This window comes from Pleurodeles waltl, chromosome 5, assembly GCF_031143425.1.
Source record: "Pleurodeles waltl isolate 20211129_DDA chromosome 5, aPleWal1.hap1.20221129, whole genome shotgun sequence".
Classification (NCBI taxonomy): Eukaryota; Metazoa; Chordata; class Amphibia; order Caudata; family Salamandridae; genus Pleurodeles; species Pleurodeles waltl.
The window spans coordinates 407383421-407405151 of NC_090444.1; positions in this window are offsets into that span (position 1 = coordinate 407383421).

Genomic DNA, 21731 nt, shown 5'->3' on the forward strand with positions numbered 1-21731 from the left:
TTCCCTCGAAACAGTCACACATAATGGGAGTTTAGGTGTGTCTTGATGGGCCCTAATGGACCATTAACTGGCTTGATGGGGCGGTGGAGCTTAGCACTATCTCACTTACACCTGAATATACTTGTCCTGTCCACCCACAATAGGGCTTAACAACCCTGTATTGTCCCTCCAGCCAGCTTGGAGCCAGGACAAGGGAGGCAGGGCATATGTATATTTCAATGGAAAGCCTGGAAGTTTCTTCCACCTTTCAGTACCAGGGCACCAAATTACAAATACTGGGCCCCAAACCCCACCAGAATTCTAATGCAACCAACGACACTATGCTAGGAAGAAGGACTGCTGTGCTGCCAGGAGGGATTGCCAATCTGCAATTGTATTGCTGTGCTGGCCTTCTGCTGTAAGAGGAACTGCCACTTAGTAGCTTGCTCTACTGTGCTGGCCTGCTGACTGCTACTTCTGTCCTGCAGTGAGAGGGACTGGACTTGTTCTCTGCATCCTTAAATCCAAGAGTCTCCAAGGCTTGTTAGCTTGTCCCCCTTCCTCTGTAGTCTCAGGGACATCAGATACTGTTTGCAACTCTCCTGGTGCTGCTGGACTCTGCCATCTGTGAATAATACCATTGCCTGAGGTGCCCCCTCCAGTTCTGGGCCTCAGAAGTGGTTCTGCATCTACAAACTTCAAAAAGTGACTCATCGCCCCAAGCGCAGCAGAAATATGGACGCATCATGTTCTCGTCGTCAAAGCATTGCTCCAACAAAGGTACTGTTCAGTGGACCCTGCATGTGTTCATGTTTTCTGTAGCTAGCCTAACCTCCATTGTGATTGGCCTTGATTTTGGATTTGCACTGGTCCCTCATGACTCAAAGTAACTTTTCGACCACTATAGACTTCCAAGCACTCTTTTCACATTTAGGCCCTCATTATGACATTGGTGGTAAAACCCATTTACCGACATGCTGACTGCTGCCAACATACTACCGCCGCCGCGGATATCCATTCAACATATTATGACACATACACACCAATCTGTCAATATTCAGCCACACACACAAATCCACCGCGCGGAAGGTCAGTAATAAACTGGCGGTATCAAAACCCACACTGTTACGCCAACAAAACAACACCCACCACATTATGACCCACGAATCACCATGGTGGACATTCAATGGCGGTAAACCATTGGCGGTACATACTGCCGTATTCAAAATACACACACTCAAACAGAACAACACCACATTGGTCAATTCAAATAAAACACACCTGACACCCATACACACCCTCACCTATTCACCTCACACAACACCCATGGCACCACAAATACACCCCAGATTCTCAGAGGAGGAGCTAAGGGTCATGGTAGAGGAAATCATCTGGGTAGAGCCTCAGCTATTTGGAGCACAGCTGCAGCAGATATCCATTGCTAGGAAGATGGAGCTATGGTGGAGGATCGTGGACAGGGTCAACGCCATAGGACAGCACCCCAGAACAAGAGACGACATCGGGAACAGGAGGAACGACCTACGGGGGGAGGTACGTTCCATTGCAGCAAGACACCAACTCGCTGTACAGAGGACTGGCAGTGGACCCCCACCTCCTCCCCCACAAATAACAACTTGGGAGGAGCAGGTCTTGGCAATCATGCATCCTGATGGCCTGGCTGGAGTAGCAGGAGGACTGGACTCTGGTAGGTCAACTCTATACTACCATCACCCCCATACTTGAATGCCATCACATACCCCTACCCTCACTCCCATCACTCCATCACCTCACACACCCTCATCACATCTCATTCATCCCAATGCCAAGCCCTGCATGCCATACCAATGCATGGACACCACTCACAGACCTGCATGGACACCCCTCACTAAAGCATCCACACTAGAGAGAACTAATCATCCCACCATACACCAACGTATACAAGTGAAAGATGCCAGGGAAAATACTAACAAAGAGGGAGACCCACCGATGCACAATATGTCACACACAGAAACAATAATACTGCATTACATCCCCACAGGTACCCCAGCCAATGTCAGCGGCGAAGAGATGCCAGCACTATCCAGCCTCCCCCCCCCCACAGAATAGGCCCACAGTGATGACAGCAACTCTGGTCACCTGGATATGGATAACCAACCTAGCCCATCAGGGACCTCTGGACTGCCGGTTACCCAGGCCCAATCAGACACCACCACAGAGCCTCCCCCATCTGGAAACACCACCACAGCACCCACCCAGCATACCCATACCTCTGTCCCCAAGATACATCAATCAGCAGGGTGTCCACCACTACAGGGACCCCAGCGCACACCTCATACCCAAGACAATGAGGGATCTGGGGTCAGTGACAGTGGGCACCCAGTTCAGGGGACAGAGACACAGGACAACAGGGAAACTGGGAGGAGTGCTGTGCGCCAGGGGACGGACAGGCCCAGGGAACCGACTCTCCAGAAGGAACTCTCTGAGATCCTGGGAGCCTACCAACATTACCAGGAAACGCTGGGCCAGATCCTGGACAACGTGCAGGAGAGCAGGCCATCAACACCACCCTGGTCTCCATAGCAGGGGTGCTGGCAGACATGGCCAACATTATGAGATAGGCAGTCTCACAACAGCGGGACCCTGCCACTAGCCAGACATCTGAACTGCCTACCACCTCCACTGCCGCTAGTGGACAGGAGGCCCCGCCACAGGACCAACAGGCCACCAGCACCCCTCCCCTGCAGAAGGTGAACCACCCTGCAAATGTTCTCTGCAATCCAGGCAGAAGCCAGAGACTATTGCCAAGACCCCCACCAGGAAATGAGACTCTCCTGATTGTCACCCTTGTGTCCCACTCTGTCACCCTGTCCACCTTGAACTGCCATTGCTCCCCTTCCTATGTACCCTTGGGCAATGCACCTGTGCTACAAATAGACTGGAACAATACCCTTGACTTTCCTCCATCATCAACCCATCCCATTGCACTTGCACCTCTTCTTCTTAGCACTTCAATGAACACACTTTGAAAAATACAAGTATGGAGTATGTCAAATGTTTTAAGTATGTATTCGTTTAACGTGGTTTAAACATTCCAAATCAACTGCACAGTAATGTTGATATAGGTAAAGACCTGTAGTTGGCTGCAGTGATCACACCAGGAGCGATAGTTGTGCACCAACATCTGCAAAATGAGTTGTCAAAGGTTACAGTGAGTGGACATAGACGTGGGAATTAACAGCATGCCAGTGCTATAGATAATTCAAAAAATGACAATGAAATGTGAAGTAACACCGTCTTACCTGTGTGTCATTGAACATATTGTTGAATCACTGCAGTTCTGTTGTCCTCATTCTCTTCCTCTGCCTCCTCATCCTCACTGTCCACAGGGTCCACTGCTGCCACACAGCCATCTCCGGCCTCCTCCTCCTGAAGAAAAGGCACATGGCACCTCAAGGCAAGGTTGTGCAACATGCATCATGCCACTATTATCTGGCAGACCTTCTTGTGTGAGTAGCACAGGGATCCACCTGTTAGATGGAGGTACGTTTGATAATCCTTCTTGTTCGCCCATGTGCCTCATTGTAACGTTCTTCTGCCCTTGTCCTGGCATTCCTCACAGGGGTCAGTAACTATGATAGGTTGTGGTACCTGAGTCACCTGCAAATATCGAGGGACAACATTTAGCCACACACTATCCTCTATGGCCCACACCATACCCATTCACCAACATCTACTGGGAGGCACCCAGGGCTCACCTACTAGCCACACCTGATTCCTCCGTAGGTGGGCCATCACATTTGGGATGCTGCTATTCCTCAGGATAAAGGCATCATGCACAGATCATACTTAGCATTGACATGGGAGATGTACTGGTCCACTAAGCACACCATCTGCACATTCAAGGAGTGAAAACTCTTTTGATTTCTGTACACATGTTCATTTTGACGAAGGGGAGACAAATGCAATTTGTGTTCAATTAATTGCCCCAATTATGTTGGGGATATGTCCCATTGCATAGAAATCAGCATTCACTGTGGCCAAGGGAGAAAACAAGGTAGCTCTACATGTGTAGGAAGTTGTCTCTGTATGCACTATTTCAAAGTAAGGAATAGTATGCACAGAGTCCAAGGGTTCCCCTTAGAGGTAAGATAGTGGCAAAAAGAGATAATACTAATGTTCTATTTTGTTGTAGTGTGGTCAAGCAGTAGGCTTATCAAAGGAGTAGTGTTAAGCATTTGTTGTACATACACACAGGCAATAAATGAGGAACACACACTCAGAGACAATTCCAGGCCAATAGGTTTTTGTATAGAAAAATATCTTTTCTTTTTATTTTAAGAACCACAGGTTCAAATTCTACATGTAATACTTTGCATGAAAGGTATTGCAGGTAAGTACTTTAGGAACTTTGAATAATCACAATAGCATATATACTTTTCAAATAAAACACATATAGCTATTTTAAAACTAGACAGTGCAATTTTCACAGTTCCTAGGGGAGGTAAGTAATTGTTAGTTCTTGCAGGTAAGTAAACCACCTACGGGGTTCAAGTTTGGGTCCAAGGTAGCCCACCGTTGGGGGTTCAGAGCAACCCCAAAGTTACCACACCAGCAGCTCATGGCCGGTCAGGTGCAGAGTTCAAAGTGGTGCCCAAAACACATAGGCTTCAATGGAGAAGGGGGTGCCCCGGTTCCAGTCTGCCAGCAGGTAAGTACCTGCGTCTTCGGAGGGCAGACCAGGGGGGTTTTGTAGGGCACCGGGGGACACACCAGTTAGCACAGAAAGTACACCCTCAGCAGCACGGGGGCGGCCGGGTGCAGTGTGCAAACACACGTCGGGTTTTCAATTGTAATCAATGGGAGACCAAGGGGTCTCTTCAGCGATGCAGGCAGGCAAGGGGGGGGGGCTCCTCGGGGTAGCCACCACCTGGGCAAGGGAGAGGGCCTCCTGGGGGTCACTCCTGCACTGGAGTTCCGATCCTTCAGGTCCTGGGGGCTGCGGGTGCAGGGTCTTTTCCAGGCGTCGGGATCTGAGAGTCAGGCAGTCGCGTTCAGGGGGAGCCTCGGGATTCCCTCTGCAGGCGTCGCTGTGGGGGTTCAGGGGGGACAACGTTGGTTACTCACAGTCTCGGAGTCGCCGGGGAGTCCTCCCTGAAGTGTTGTTTTTCCACCAGTTGAGTCGGGGTCGCCGGGTGCAGGGTTGCAAGTCTCACGCTTCTGGCGGGAAATGCTGTGGTCTTTAAAGTTGCTCCTTTGGAAACAAAGTTGCAGTCTTGGGTGAACAGGGCCGCTGTTCTCGGGAGTTTCTTGGTCCTTTTAGAGCAGGGCAGTCCTCTGAGGATTCAAAGGTCGCTGGTCCTGGGGAAAGCGTCGCTGGAGCAGTTTTCTTCCGAAGGGGGGAGACAGGCCGGTAGAGCTGGGGCCAAAGCAGTTGGTGTCTCCGTCTTCTCTGCAGGGTTTTTCAGCTCAGCAGTCCTCTTCTTCCTAGGTTGCAGGAATCTAGTTTACTAGGTTCTGGGGAGCCCCTAAATACTGAATTTAGGGGTGTGTTTAGGTCTGGGAGGGCAGTAGCCAATGACTACTGTCCTTTAGGGTGGCTACACCCGCTTTGTGCTTCCTCCCTGAGGGGAGGGGGGCACATCCCTATTCCTATTGGGGGAATCCTCCATCTGCAAGATGGAGGATTTCTAAAAGTCAGAGTCACCTCAGCTCAGGAGACCTTAGGGGCTGTCCTGACTGGCCATTGACTCCTCCTTGTTTTTCTCATTATCTCTCCTGGACTTGCCGCCAAAAGTGGGGGCTGTGTCCAGGGGGCGGGCATCTCCACTAGCTGGAGTGCCCTGGGGCATTGTAACACGAAGCCTGAGCCTTTGAGGCTCACTGCTAGGTGTTACAGTTCCTGCAGGGGGGAGGTGTTAAGCACCTCCACCCAGAGCAGGCTTTTGTTTCTGTCCTCAGAGAGCACAAAGGCCCTCACCACATGGGGTCAGAAACTCGTCTCTCAGCAGCCGGCTGGCACAGACCAGTCAGTCCTGCACTGAACAATTGGGTAAAATACAGGGGGCATCTCTAAGGTGCCCTCTGTGTACATTGTTTTATAAATCCAACACTGGCATCAGTGTGGGTTTATTATTCTGAGAGGTTTGATACTAAACTTCCCAGTATTCAGTGTAGCCATTATGGAGCTGTGGAGTTCGTTTTTTGACAGACTCCCAGACCATATACTCTTATGGCTACCCTGCACTTACAATGTCTAAGGTTTTGCTTAGACACTGTAGGGGCATAGTGCTCATGCACCTATGCCCTCACCTGTGGTATAGTGCACCCTGCCTTAGGGCTGTAAGGCCTGCTAGAGGGGTGACTTACTTATGCCACAGGCAGTGTGAGGTTGGCATGGCACCCTGAGGGGAGTGCCATGTCGACTTAGTCATTTTCTCCCCATCAGCACACACAAGCTGGCAGGCAGTGTGTCTGTGCTGAGTGAGGGGTCCCTAGGGTGGCATAAGACATGCTGCAGCCCTTAGAGACCTTCCCTGGCATCAGGGCCCTTGGTACCAGGGGTACCAGTTACAAGGGACTTACCTGGGTGCCAGGGTTGTGCCAATTGTGGAGACAATGGTACATTTTAGGTGAAAGAACACTGGTGCTGGGGCCTGGTGAGCAGGGTCCCAGCACACTTCTCAGTCAAGTCAGCATAAGTATCAGGCAAAAAGTGGGGGGTAACTGCAACAGGGAGCCATTTCTTTACAACATGTGTTTAATCAGGGCAGACAACACTCTTGTCAGCACTATTCAGAACACTGGCTGTGACATTCCTGCTGCCAAGCCCACTGTCACTTGGAAAGAACCGTTGCCAAGAAATGGAGCACAGATAGGACTTGCACAAGAGGGTGGATCCCAGTGGAGTGATGGATACCAGATATCAGGTCAGGCTCCAGTTGGGCACACAGCTCCGTGATTGTGGCCCTGTCAAGTCTATAGGTGAGGATAATGTGCCTGTCCTTCATTGTTGCCAAGTCCACCACGGGTCTGTACACAGGGGTATGTCTCCATCTCCTATTCATCTGCGGCGGTGCAGTGTAAGGGAAAATAGAGTGAGGAGCCAGTCACAAACTGTACATTAGAGACACAACAGTACATTGCATGATGTCAACAAGTAATGGGCAAGTGGGATTTGTCCTGTATGTCCTAATTTTTTACTGTGACACAGTTATTACCAGGGCCTGTCCCTCCCCCCGAAATGGCGCTCACCAGTCCTGTGTGGAGGGACAGGTGGAAGTGAGGTAATTCCGCTGACATTCTGCGCCATTGCGGGAGGCGGTCGTGAACCGCCATGCAACTCCTCATTGGCTAACATTGGGCCCTATGGGGTACAGTAGCCAATGGTGATGTACGCCGGTGGTGACGGTATGCACCGCCGCGGACATGACTGACATTTTCTATCTGATCACTCACTTGCTACCTGACCTTCAACAGGAGAGGACCTACACTGCATGTGCTGCTGTGACCTGTGTCTGGAACCTGCCATGGCTCATGTGACTGGGGAAGGGGCCCCTGCCTTCACCTCAGCGGAGTTGGAGAGACTGGTGGATGGGGTCCTACCCCAGTACGGACTGCTGTATGGGCCTCCAGACCAACAGGTGAGTACACTGTGAGCTCGATGCATGTGTCATGAATGCATGGAGTGTTGTGTGAAAGCCTTGTGTAGGGGGGATGGGTAGATGTCCCCTGGGCGGCGGCAGCTTGTGTGCTTGGCCCTGTGTGTGCAAATGGCTATGTGAAGGGGCATGGAGGGCCATAAGTATAACAGGCAGGAAGGTCTGACTGATAGCATTTCCCATGTGTATCTATCTACAGGTCAGTGCCCATCAAAAGAAGGGTATATGGTGTGCCATCTCTAAGGAGGTGCGGACCCTGGGGGTCTACTGCAGGTGCAGCACCCCCTGTCGGAAATGGTGGGAGGACCTGAGACGCTGGGCACAGAAGACGGCAGAGGCCCAGCTGGGGCTGGCCTCCCAATGAGGAAGGGGTGCCCATCGAACCCTGACCCCCCTGATGGCCGCATACTGGTGGTGGCCTATCCAGAGCTGGATGGGCACTTGAGGGCATCACAGAAGCCACAAGGGGGTGAGTACAGTGCCCATCATCACTACTTATGCTTGGTAGGGGGGTACCCAGGTAGGGGATGTGTGTCAGTGGGTGCCCCTAGGCCAGGCCTGACATTGCATCCAAGATGGCAGAGGTCTGGGACACACTGGAGGTGCTCTGGGCACCTCCCCTGGGAGGTGCTGGTCAGGGGAGTGGTCACTCCCCTTTTCTTTGTCCAGTTATGCGCCAGAGCAGGGCTGGGCGGATCCCAGTGTAGACTGGCTTATGCAATGAGGGCACCATCTGTGCCCTTCAAAGCATTTCCAGAGGCCAGGAGAGGCTACTCCTCTTAGGCCCTTCACACCTATTACCAAAGGGAGAGGATGTAACACCCTCTCTCAGAGGAAATCCTTTGTTCTGCCTTCCTGGGACTGGGCTGCCCAGGCCCCAGGGGGGCAGAAACCTGTCTGAGGGTTGGCAGCAGTAGTAGCTGCAGAGAAAACCCCGCAAAGTTAGTTTGGCAGTACCCGGGCTCTATGATGGAGACCCGGGGATGCATGGAATTGTCCCCCCAATACCAGAATGGTATTGGGGTGACAATTCCATGATCATAGACATGTTACATGGCCATGTTTGGAGTTACCATGGTGACGTTACATATAGGTATTGACCTATATGTAGTGCACTCGTGTAATGGTGTCCACGCACTCACAAAGTCCGGGGAAATTGCCCTGAACAATGTGGGGGCATCTTGGCTAGTGCCAGGGTGCCCTCACCCTAAGTAACTTTGCACCTAACCTTCACTAAGTGAGGGTTAGACATATAGGTGACTTATAAGTTACTTAAGTGCAGTGTAAAATGCCTGTGAAATAACGTGGACGTTACTTCACTCAGGCTGCAGTGGCAGTCCTGTGTAAGAATTGTCTGAGCTCCCTATGGGTGGCAAAAGAAATGCTGAAGCCCATAGGGATCTCCTGGAACCCCAATACAGTGGGTACCTAGGTACCATATACTAGGGAATTGTTATAAGGGTGTTCCAGTGTGCCAATCAGAATTGGTAAAATTTGTCACTAGCCTGCAGTGACAATTTTAAAAGCAGAGAGAGCATAAACACTGAGGTTCTGATTAGCAGAGCCTCAGTGATTCAGTTAGGCACCACACAGGGAACACATACAGGGCACACTTTATGAGCGCTGGGGTCCTGGCTTGCTGGATCCCAGTGACATAGGCAAAAACAAACATATATACAGTAAAAATGGGGGTAAGATGCCAGGCAAGATGGTACTTTCCTACACAACCCCCCCAAACGAGGGACAATAAGGCTAACCTTGCCCAGATGAGTCTTCATTGTCTAAGTAGAAATATCTGGAGAGCCCATCTGCATTGGAGTGGGTACTCCCAGGTGTATGTTCCACTGTATCGTACATTCCCTGTAGGGATATGGACCACCTCAACAATTTAGGGTTTTCACCTTTCATTTGTTTTAGCCAAAGTAGAGGTTTGTGGTCTGTCTGAACAATAAAGTGAGTACCAAACAAGTTTGGTCTCAACTTTTTCAGTGCCCAGACCACAACAAAGGCCTCCCTCTCTATGGCAGACCAATGCTTTTCTCTAGGGGTCAACCTCCTGCTGATAAAAGCAACAGGTTGATCCTGGCCCTCAGTATTAAGCTGTGATAGCACTGCCCCAACCCCCAATTCAGAAGCATCAGTCTGGACTATAAACTGTTTGGAGTAGCAAGGGCTTTTTAGGACAGGTGCAGATCACATGGCCTGTTTCAGCTCATCAAAAGCTTTTTGACAGCTAGCTGTCCACAATAACTTTATGGGCATCTTTTTACTAGTGAGGTCATTAAGAGGAACTGCAATGGAGCCATAATTCTTAATAAACCTCCTATAGTACCCTGTGAGGCCTAAAAAGGCTCTCACCTGGGTTTGAGTTGTAGGGGGAGCCCATTCCTTAATGGTCTGGATCTTCCCCTGCAGTGGTGCAATCAGTTCCCCACCTACGAGGTGGCCCAGATAAACCACTTTCCCCTGCCCTATCTGTCACTTTGAGGCCCTGATAGTGAGGCCTGCCTTTTGCAGGGCCTCCACAACTTTCCACAGGTGGACCAGGTGATCATCCCAGATGGAGCTAAAGGCAGCTATATCATCTAGATATGCTGCACTAAACGCTTCCAACCCTTGCAGGACTGTGTTCACCAACCTTTGAAAAGTGGCAGGTGCATTCTTTAGACCAAAGGGCATCACAGTGAATTGATAGTGCCCTCCAATGGTTGAGAATGCAGTTTTAGGTTTTGCATATTCTGATAACTTAATCTGCCAACACCCTGTAGTTAAATCAAAAGTGCTTAGATACTTGGCAGAAGCCACGGTATCTATCAGCTCATCTGCCCTGGGTATAGGGTGAGCATCTTTCTTGGTTACTTGGTTGAGTCCTCTATAGTCAACACAAAATCTCATCTTTTTTTTTCCATCTTTACTGTGAGGTTTTGGAACCAGCACCACTGGGCTAGCCCATGGGCTTTCTGAAGGCTCAATCACTCCTAAGTCTAACATTTTCTGAACCTCTTGTTTTATGCAGTCCCTGACTTGGTCAGGCTGCCTATAAATCTTACGTTTCACAGGTAAACTGTCTCCAGTGTTGAATGTATGTTCACACCAAGTAGTGATACCTGGTATCAGTGAGAAGAGTTCAGAAAACTGACTTAAGAGGTTTATACAGTTATCTTTCTGTTCAGCAGTAAGACAATCTGCAAGTACTACTCCCTCCACTAAGCCATCAGCCTCAGTGGTGGAGAAGAGATCAGGGAGAGGGTCACTCTCTTCTTCCTGTCACTCATCAGTTGCCATGAGCAGGGTGAGATCAGCCCTGTCATAGTAGGGTTTTAGGCTGTTGACATGGAGTACCCTAAGGGGACTCCTGGCAGTGCCCAGGTCTACCAAGTAGGTAACCTCACCCTTTTTCTCAACAATTAGATGGGCTCCACTCCATTTGTCCTGGAGTGCTCTTGGGGCCACAGGCTCCAATACCCACACCTTCTGTCCTGGGTGGTACTGAGTCAGGACAGACTTCTGGTCATGCCATTGCTTTTGCAGCTCTTGGCTGGCCTGAAGGTTTTTACTGGCCTTTTCATGTACTTAGCCATTCTTGATCTTAGGCCAAGTATATAGTCCACAATGTCCTGTTTAGGAGCTTTTAAAGGTCGTTCCCAATCCTCCTTAACAAGTGCAAGGGGACCTCTCACAGGGTGCCCAAAGAGGAGTTCAAAGGGGCTAAAGCCCACTCCTTTCTGGGGTACCTCCCTGTAAGCAAAAAGGAGGCAAGGTAACGGGACATCCCATTTCCTTCTGAGTTTTTCAGGGAGTCCCATTATCATACCTTTGAGAGTTTTATTAAACCTCTCAACCAGACCATTTGTTTGTGGATGATCAGGAGTAGTGAACTTGTATGTTACACCACACTCCTTCCACATTGTTTTGAGGTACGCAGACATGAAGTTACTTCCTCTGTCTGACACCACTTCCTTAGGGAAGCCCACTCTGGAAAAGATTCCCAGGAGGGCCTTTGCCACTGCAGGAGCTGTAATGGTCCTTAAGGGGATTGCTTCAGGGTACCTAGCGGCATGGTCCACTACCACAAGGATAAACCTGTTTCCTGAAGCTGTTGTAGGGTCAAGGGGGCCAACTATGTCAACCCCTATCCTTTTAAAGGGCACCCCAACCACAGGAAGTGGATTTAAGGGGGCCTTTGGAGTGCCACCAGTCTTGCCATTGGCTTGGCAGGTCACACAAGAGCGACAAAACTCGTTGGTGTCCTCTGACATATGAGGCCAGTGAAACAGAGGAACAAGCCTGTCCCAAGTTTTACTTTGGCCCAAATGCCCAGCCAAGGGAATGTCATGTGCCAAGGTAAGAAGAAACTCTCTGTATTGCAAAGGGATGACCAATATCCTGGCAGCTCCAGGTTTAGGGTCCCTTGACTTAGTATACAAGAGGTTGTCTTCCCAATACACCTGATGGCTATCACTGATATCCCCATTCTGCTGTTTGACAGCTTGCTGTCTCAAACCCTCTAGTGTGGGACAGGTCTGCTGTGCCACACTCAGCTCTTCCCTAGCAGCCCCCTCTTCACACAAAAGCTCAGCAGTGTCTACTGCCAGCTCATCTGGTGTAGGTTCTGCACAGGTAGAGGATTCATCTTCCTCAAAAGGGGAATCTTCTGGTGAGGGAGGGATAGTGGGCAAGGATTTACCCTTCCTACCACTAGCTTTTGGGAGCACTTGGTCCATTGTTCCAGGATCCAAGTTTCTCTGTCCTTTTTTCTTTTTGGCCTGAGCCCTGTTTAAAGCACAAATATGCCCAGGAATGCCCAACATTGCTGCATGAGCCTCCAACTCCAATTCAGCCCAAGCTGATGTCTCCAAATCATTGCCTAGTAAGCAATCTACAGGTAATTCAGTGGCTACCACAACTTTCTTTGGACCAGTAACCCACCCCCCCCGGTTGAGATTCACAACAGCCATGGGGTGGCTAAGTGTGTTATTGTGAGCATCAGTCACTTGGTACTGCTGACCAAGTAGGTGCTAATCAGGGAGAACCAGTTTCTCTATAACCATAGTTGCAGTTGCTCCTGTGTCCCTGTAGGCCTCAACCTCAACACCGTTCATTAGGGGTAGTTGCTTGTACTTACCCATATTAAGGGGACAAGCAACCAAGGTGGCAAAGTCAATGCCACCATCAGAGACTAAAACAGCATCTGTGATCTCCCTAACAAGACCAACCCCAACTACACTGCTAATAGTGAGCCCAGCTACACCCTTGGATTGGCTATTTGTAGTAGACTTCCCACCACCACTGCTATTACTAGGGGCACTAGAGGTTGCAGTTGGGGTTGTGGTGGTGGGAGGTTTCGTGTTTTTCTTTGGACAAGTGAAATCACTTGCCCAATGGCCTTTTACTTTACATAAATAACACCAAGGCTTTTTCTGATTGTTAGAAGAGGATTTAGACCCACCACCCCCAAAGGATTTTTGTGGGCCTGATGAAGACTCAGAATGTTTTTTATCTTTTCCCCACCCTTGTCAGAAGACTTACCATCCTTCTTCTAGCCATCCTTGTCACCCCCTGTATGAACTTTTCTGTTCGCTCTTGTTCTGGCCCATTTGTCTGCCTTCTTTCCCAATTCTAGGGGAGAGGTCAGATCTGAGTCTACCAAGTACTGGTGCAACAAATCAGACACACAATTGTTCAAAATATGCTCTCTCAGGATTAGATTATACAGGCTTTCATAGTCAGTCACCTCACTGTCATGTAACCAACCCTCCAAGGCCTTCACTGAACAGTCTACAAAGTCTGTCCGGTCTTGAGAGGACTCTTTTCTGGTGTCTCTGAACTTAATCCTGTATTGTTCAGTGGTTAAGCCAAATCCATCCAAGAGTGCATCCTTCAAAACTTTGTAGATAGTGCACCACTTTCTCTGACAGTAAGGAGCCTATCCCTACCCTTACCAGTGAAAGATAGCCACAAGATAGCAGCCCACTGCCTTTGAGGGACCAACTGTACCATACAGGCCCTCTCAAGTGCAGCAAACCACTTGTTAATGTCACCCCCCTCCTTGTAAGGGGAGACTATCTTATGCAGGTTTCTGGAATCTTGCACTCTAACAGGATTGCTATCAAAAACACTGCTGCTGCCACCAAGGGGAACTAACCACAATCTCTGCCTTTCCCTCTCTACATCCAGAGATTCCCTGTCTAAGGCCACCTGCTGCTGTTTAAGCGCCAGCCTGGCCTCTTCCAACCTCAGCTTTTTGAGTTCCCTTTCCATTAAGTTATCCTCAGGGTGGGAGGCCTGGGAATTGTGAGACACAGAGGAAATATGGGAATTGGCAGAGAGAGACCTGTCCCTAACTGGCTGGACCCTAGTAACCTGGCCCTTAGGAGTGAAAGGTGCCCTACTAATGTGTGACCCCCTCCCACTACCAGTGTCACTAAGTGGCCTGGTAGCTGGTAGGTCTTTGGAAGAACCCTCCCCAGCATCCTCAGGGCACTCCTCTGAGTCTGGTTGGGTACGCCCCTCTTCTACCTCCTGTTCCTGTGATGGGCCAGACTGGTCATTTTCTAGGAGAAGGGTAAAGAGAAAGTCTTTGGTAGGATTCTTGCCAATGCTTAAACCTATTTCTACGCAGAGACCCCTCAAACATTTAAAGTTTAAACTTTAAACTCTTATATGTTGCCTGAACAACTGTGGGAGAAAGCTCTACTGCAGACATGATAGAAAAGGGTTAGGACAGAGAGAGAAAAAAGTTTTTGGAACTTTTGAAAGAACAGAGAAAAACTCTTTCAAACTTTTGAAAACTTTAAAAAGTTTTCAGAAACTTTTCAGAAACTTTGTAGAAAGTTTTAGAGAAGGCAAGTTAAACTGTTTAGTTCAATGTGTATACCTTGAAGTATTTGGTATATGTTTTTCTAATGAAAAGCACCAAGGACAAAGTAGTAAACCAGTTACAAATACTTATCCCACCGCTGCCACCAATGTAGGAGGCTGGCCTGGCTTATAGTGAGTACCTTGTGGTACTTACACCTTGTGCCAGGTCCAGTTATCCCTTATTAGTAGATTAGAAGTGTTCTTGCAGCTTAGGCTGATAGAGGTAGCTATAGCAGAGCAGTTTAGGCTGAACTAGGAGACATGCAAAGCTCCTACTTTACCACTTATATCACTTAGCACTATATCATAAGAAAACACAATACTCAGAGTTACTCAAAATAAAGGTACTTTATATTAGTGACAATATGTCAAAAGTATCTCAGAGGATATACTCCCTTAGGAGGTAAGTAATATACACAAAATATACACATACAACCAAAAATCAGGTAAGTGAACAGTTAGAAAAGTAGCGCAAACACTATAGAACACAATAGAATGCAATAGGAGAAAATAGGCCTTGGGCAACACAAACCATATACGCCAAAAGTGGAATGCGAACCACAAATGGAACCCAGGCCCAGTGTAGTGTGTAGAGGGTTGCTGGGAGTGTAAGAAAACACTAAGGGTGTCCAAGATACCCCACCCCAAGACCCTGAAAAGTAGGAGTAAAGTTACCATAGTACCCCAGAAAGACAGTAAAGTCGAGACAGGGGATTCTGCAAGGACAACAACTGACTGCAAAGCACTGAAGATGGATTCCTGGACCTGAGGACCTGTAAAGGAAGGGAACCAAGTCCAAGAGTCATGCAAGTGTCCAGGGGGGCAGGAGCCCACGAAACCCTGGATGAAGGTGCAAAAGGGCTGCCTCTGGGTGGAAGAAGCCAAAGATTCTGCAACAACGGAAGGTGCCAGGACCTTCTCCTTTGGTCAGAAGATGTCGCACAGCGTGCTGGAGGATGCAGAGTTATTTCCACGCAGAAAGACCGCAAACAAGCCTTGCTAGCTGCAAGAGTCACAGTTGAAGGTTTTGGGTGCTGCCAGGGCCCAGGAAGACCAGGAGGTCACCCCTTGGAGGAGGAGACAGAGGGGCACTCAGCAACACAGATATCCCACGCAAAAGCAGGCAGCACCCGACGAAAGCACCTGAACAGGCGTTCAGAAGATCTGAGCACAATGGTCGACTCAGCACAACAAAAGGGAGTCCCTCAAAGGTGGAGTCCAACTCAGAGAGTTGGGCATGCAGGACAGAGTGCTGGGGACCTGGGCTAGGCTGTGCACAAAGGAAGTCTTGCAAAAGTGCACAGAAGCCCTAGCAGCTGCAGTTCCTGCAGTACACAGGATTACTGTCTGGCGTGGGGAGGCAAGGACTTACCTCCACCAAATTTGGACAGCAGGACCACTTGACAGTCGGGGACACATGGACCCAGCTCCTGTGTTCCAGGGACCACGCTCGTCAAGATGAGAGGGGACCCAGAGGACCGATGATGCAGAAGTTTGGTGCCTGCGTTGGCGGGGGAAGATTCTGTCAACCCACGGGAGATTTCTTCTTGGCTTCCAGTGCAGGGTGAAGGCAGACAGCCCTCAGAGCATGCACCACCAGGAAACAGTTGAGAAAGCCGGCAGGATGAGGCGCTACAATGTTGCTGGTAGCCTTCTTGCTACTTTGTTGTGGTTTTGCAGGCATCTTGGAGCAGTCATCCATCGATCCTTGGCAGAAGTCGAAGAGGGAAGTGCAGAGGAACTCTGGTGAGCTCTTGCATTCGTTATCCGATGAGATACCCACAGGAGAGACCCTAAATAGCCCACAGAGGAGGGTTGGCTACAGAAAAAGGTAAGCACATATCAGGAGGGGTCTCTGATGTCACGTGCTGGCACTGGCCACTCAGAGGTGTCCATTGTGCCCTCACACCTCTGCATCCAAGATGGCAGAGGTCTGGGACACACTGGAAGAGCTCTGGGCACCTCCCCTGGGAGGTACTGGTCAGGGGAGTGGTCACTCCCCTTTTCTTTGTCCAGTTATGCGCCAGAGCAGGGCTGGGGGGATCCCAGTGTAGACTGGCTTATGCAATGAGGGCACCATCTGTGCCCTTCAAAGCATTTCCAGAGGCCAGGAGAGGCTATTCCTCTCAGGCCCTTCACACCTATTTCCAGACGGAGAGGGTGTAACACACTCTCTCAGAGGAAATCCTTTGTTCTGCCTTCCTGGGACTGGGCTGCCCAGGCCCCAGGAGGGCAGAAACCTGTCTGAGGGTTGGCAGCAGTAGTAGCTGCAGAGAAAACCCCGTAAAGTTAGTTTCGCAGTACCCGGGCTCTATGCTGGAGACCCGGGGATGCATGGAATTGTCCCCCCAATACCACAATGGAATTGGGATGACAATTCCCTGATCCTAGACATGTTACATGGCCATGTTTGGAGTTACCATGGTGACGCTACATATAGGTATTGACCTATATGTAGTGCACACGTCTAATGGTGTCCCCGCACTCACAAAGTCCGGGGAAATTGCCCTGAACAATGTGGAGGCACCTTGGCTAGTGCCAGGGCGCCTCACACTAAGTAACTTTGCACCTAACCTTCACTAAGTGAGGGTTAGACATATAGGTGACTTATAAGTTACTTAAGTGCAGTGTAAAATGCCTGTGAAATAACGTGGGCGTTACTTCACTCAGGCTGCAGTGGCAGTCCTGTGTAAGAATTGTCTGAGCTCCCTATGGGTGGCAAAAGAAATGCTGCAGCCCATAGGGATCTCCTGGAACCCCAATACTGTGGGTACCTAGGTACCATATACTAGGGAATTATAAGGGTGTTCCAGTGTGCCAATCAGAATTGGTCAAATTTGTCACTAGCCTGCAGTGACAATTTTAAAAGCAGAGAGAGCATAAACACTGAGGTTCTGATTAGCAGAGCCTCAGTGATACAGTTAGGCACCACACAGGGCACACTTTATGAACACTGGGGCCCTGGCTGGCAGGATCCCAGTGACACAGCTAAAAACAAACATATATACAGTAAAAATGGGTGTAACATGCCAGGCAAGATGGTACTTTCCTTCAGAAAGACTGCTGGAATTGGGTACGACTGAATGAATAGAGTCATCAAACCATTTGATATTTATGATCATTCCATCATATCCACAGACACTAGTATGAGTGGTCCAGGAGCAGTTTTGTTGCATTTGTGTAATGGGAAAGAAAGAGTGGTGGCATTTGCCTCCAGGATACTGAAAGGAGAAGAAACAAGTTAATCCTCTATAGAAAAAGAGGTGTTTCTTGTTGATGAGGAGTGCAACATTTCAGGAACTAAGGGCCTGATGTAGGTAGGAAAAAAATAGCGAGTCGGAAATTGCGATTCAGTGCGAATCGCAATTTCCGACTCGCAAAATGGGATCCAAGAAAGAAAAACTACACCAATTTGCGACTCGCAAATGATGTCGCACCGCATTTTGCGAGTTCGCTTCTAGCAAGGTCGCTTTTTGCAACCTCACTAAAAGCGAGCTCGCAATTTGCGAGTCGGGTGTCGCAAATTGCGACTGGCCCGCAAATTGCCTGCAGGTGCAGCATAACAGTTGGAAAATACACTTCCTGGCTCTTGCTGATGACATCAGAACCAGGAAGTCATCAAATACACCTGGGAGGAGGGAGGACCACATCCTTTCCAAACTGCAGTGCAACACCCAAGAGAGAGGAGCTGCTGCTGCTACTATGGAGGACACTGGCAGTGCAGGGAGAAAAAGAAAACTTAAGTTTTCTGAGAAAGAACTTGAGGTGCTAACTGAGGAATGCTGACAGCACCATGACAAACTGTTTGGCAAGGCAGCCCTGAGTGTCCCAGACATTGAGAAAAAGAAGATCTGGCTGCAAATCCAGGACCGGATCAACGCCATAGGGGTGAGCCACCGCACCCTGGATGAAATAAAAAAAAGGTGGTATGACCTGCGCTCCAGGACAAAGGAGAGGGTGGCAGAGCAGCTCAGGGAAATGAGGGGCACAGGAGGAGGCCCATCCACCGTCCCACCACCCACAGCCATGGAAAAAATGGTGGAGCAGACCCTGGAGCCTGAGGCCGTTTCTGGAATGGGAGAATTGGACAGTTCTGCGCCAGGGACATCCAAAAGTGAGTACCAGGAAATATGCATTCACACCTTCAAATGCAGTATCCCCACTCTCCCAGTACATGGCAGCAGGCACAACCAGACTAGCTCCATTCCAGTCTAGCAACCACTAGAATGGTGCATTATGGGCAATGTAGTACAGTAGTCAGCATACAGGCAAAATTTTATTATGAGGCATGCAACAGATGTGGGAGACTGACGGTGTATTCCCTATGTCCCACAGGTGTCCCACACGGCACCCCTAGCAGCAACAACATCCAGGGAGGAGACAACAGGCCAGAGGCAGTGCAGGAGGCTACAGCAGATATTCCACGGCCCAGCAGGACACCACCACAATCCCCTCTGGAACAAGAGCAGGAAATGGTGGAAGCTCACACGACCCCTGGCCCCAGCCCCACAGTAAGTCGCCCAGAGCCAGCAGCACGACCACGGTGCAGACACAGACGCCGAGTTCTGGCGATGCCCCAGGAGGAGATAGGGGAGGCAGCAATGTCTGGAGTCGAGGCATCCCTCCTTAACGGTCAGCGCCTGCAAACAAGACAATTGCGGTTAATATCAAGTGCTTTTCACAGACTGGAAAATAACATGATCCATGGCCTGGCTGATGTGAACTCGCAGTTCACTAGACTCAATGATAATGTGGGCGATCTCACCCAGGCCGTCCGCCAACTAGTGATGGAACTGGTGGCTGATAGGCGCAGCGCAAGGTGCAGGGAGCGCCACCTAGTCGCACGCTTTGACCGCATGGCAGCGTCCATTGGGCGTCTTGCTACGAACACTACTGGCCTGTCAAGACGGACCGTGAGTCTACAGGTCAAACTTGGCCACTTTGCTGGGGATGTGGCACAGGGACTAGGCCACATCAGCCACGCAGTGGACATGTTGGAAGCCAGGCAGGTATCAAGGGGCACAGGTGAGACCCCTCAGGACAGTGAGGAGGGGTCCACAATCAGCAGTGTGTCTGCAAGTGACTCACATGTGCTGAGGAGTGCAAGTGCATGGCAGGGGTCAGCAGACCCACCTGGGATGAGCCATGCTGGGTGAACAAGGAGGAGGGTGTAGGCCATAAGACAGTATGACTCATGAGGCACATGATGTCAATGTGTCCTCATAAAGTTTGGATATGTACAGCCCCTTACGGACAGCAGTTTTCTTTCAACATTTAGTTCACAAATAAAAAGGTTTTGTTTGTTCCACTATACAACTGGGCTCTGTTTGTGTGACATCAGTGAGTGTGGTGACAGTTGCCTTGTACCTGCCAAAGTATTGGGTTGCAATGTGGTCCCGTCTCTGTCTGCCTTGATTTGCAATGCTTCTATCCCCAGGCTGGCGATGTGGTAGCTCTTTCTCCTCATCCTCCGAATCTGTGTCTTCAGGGGTGAGATGTAGCCCACGTCTGGTGGCAATGTTGTGTAGGATTGCGCATGCGCCAACATCTTGAATGCTGTTACTGGGGCATACTGGAGCGCACCTCCACTTCTGTGGAGGCATCGGAATCTTGCCTTTAACAGTCCAAATGTTCTTTCAATGACAGTTCTGTTCTGCCGATGTGCACTGTTATATCGCCTCTCATTCTCATTGCCAGGTGTTAGGTACGGGGTAAGTATCCATGGTCTTAGCACATATGCCCTGTCACCTGTTTGGCAAAAATAAGCAATGTTAGCAGGGCATGGATGGTTTCTACAGTGACCTGTATGTATGGCTTCAGGGTGTAGTCAGCAATACCTAATAGATATCCGTCTCCAAACTCCCCACGTTCTAGGCGTTGGTGTCTCCCACTGTGCCTGAATATGTATGAGTCATGTGTACTCCCTGGAAATTTGGCTACAATGTCAGTGATGACATTATGGGCGTCGCATACCACCAGGATGTTCAGTGAGTGGGTAGATTTCCTATTGCGGAACACATATTCCAGATTTGCAGGAGTACAGATTTGTATATGTGTCCCATCCACACACCCTATTACATGAGGGAAGTTGGCAATTCTGTAGAAGTACAACTTGGTGCTGTTAATTTCTGCCTCATTCCTGGGTAGGTATATGTATCTGGACATGTTTGTGTGTATGGCATCTAGGAAACATCTGAAGAATCGTGATAGTGCACTTTGGGATACCCCACCTGCCACAGCAATAACCCCCTGATAGCTACCCGAGGCCAAGAGGTGCAGTGAGCATAGCACTTGCACATGTGTGGGGATGGCGCTGCCGCACATTGTCTGTCGTTGAAGCTGCGGATTGAGTAGTTCAATCAATTCTAATATTGCTGCACTGCTGAGTCTATATTTGTCATAAATCTCCTCCTCAGTTTGTTGGAAAAGTGTCTGCCTGGTTCTGTATATTCTCTCCTGTCTCTGGCTCCTCCTCCTCCTCTGCTGGGAAGCGTGGACTCTCCTCCTTGCTATCACATACAGTTCAGCCATTTTGAGTAACACAGATGCCTTCTGGGTCTCCTTTTATACATTGGATCTGGTTACCACCTGCTCTGACTTAGTGGTAATTTGGGTGTGCAAAATGGGCTTTTTGCAACTAGTCGCAATTTGCGAGTGGCTCTTTCATATGGTTTGCAACTCGCAAATTTAGACTTCCTCTTTGTGGGTCGCACAATGAGGTCGCAATTTTTGCAAGTCGGTAAGGCTCGCATCGCAATTTGCACTTCGAAAATGGGATTTTTGCATCCCATTTCGGATTTTGCAAAGTCGCAAATTGCGAATCGGGCCATTTGCGACTCGCAAAACCTTGCTACATCTGGTCCTAAGTGCAGGGAAGAAGATTTGAATTGAGGACTGATCATAAACCGCTGGTGGATGTATTTAAGATGAAAGATGTGGGTCGAGCATCATTAAGAATTGCACAATGGATGTATGGATTACAAGAGTACAAGTTTATGGTGAAGTATGCACCAGGAATGTCAAATGTTAATGATGACTGTTTATCGAAACTATCAATGCAAGAAACTAGTGATGTGGAGGATGAGGAATGGATGGTATCTGATATCATGGATATGAAAACTAAAGCTATTACAGAAGAGGAATGGAAAGATGTGATGAGGAAGGATAATGGAATGCGTAGTATTAATAAAGGTCTACCTGTCAAAGTTGGGGGAAGCTACAAAAATATTGATG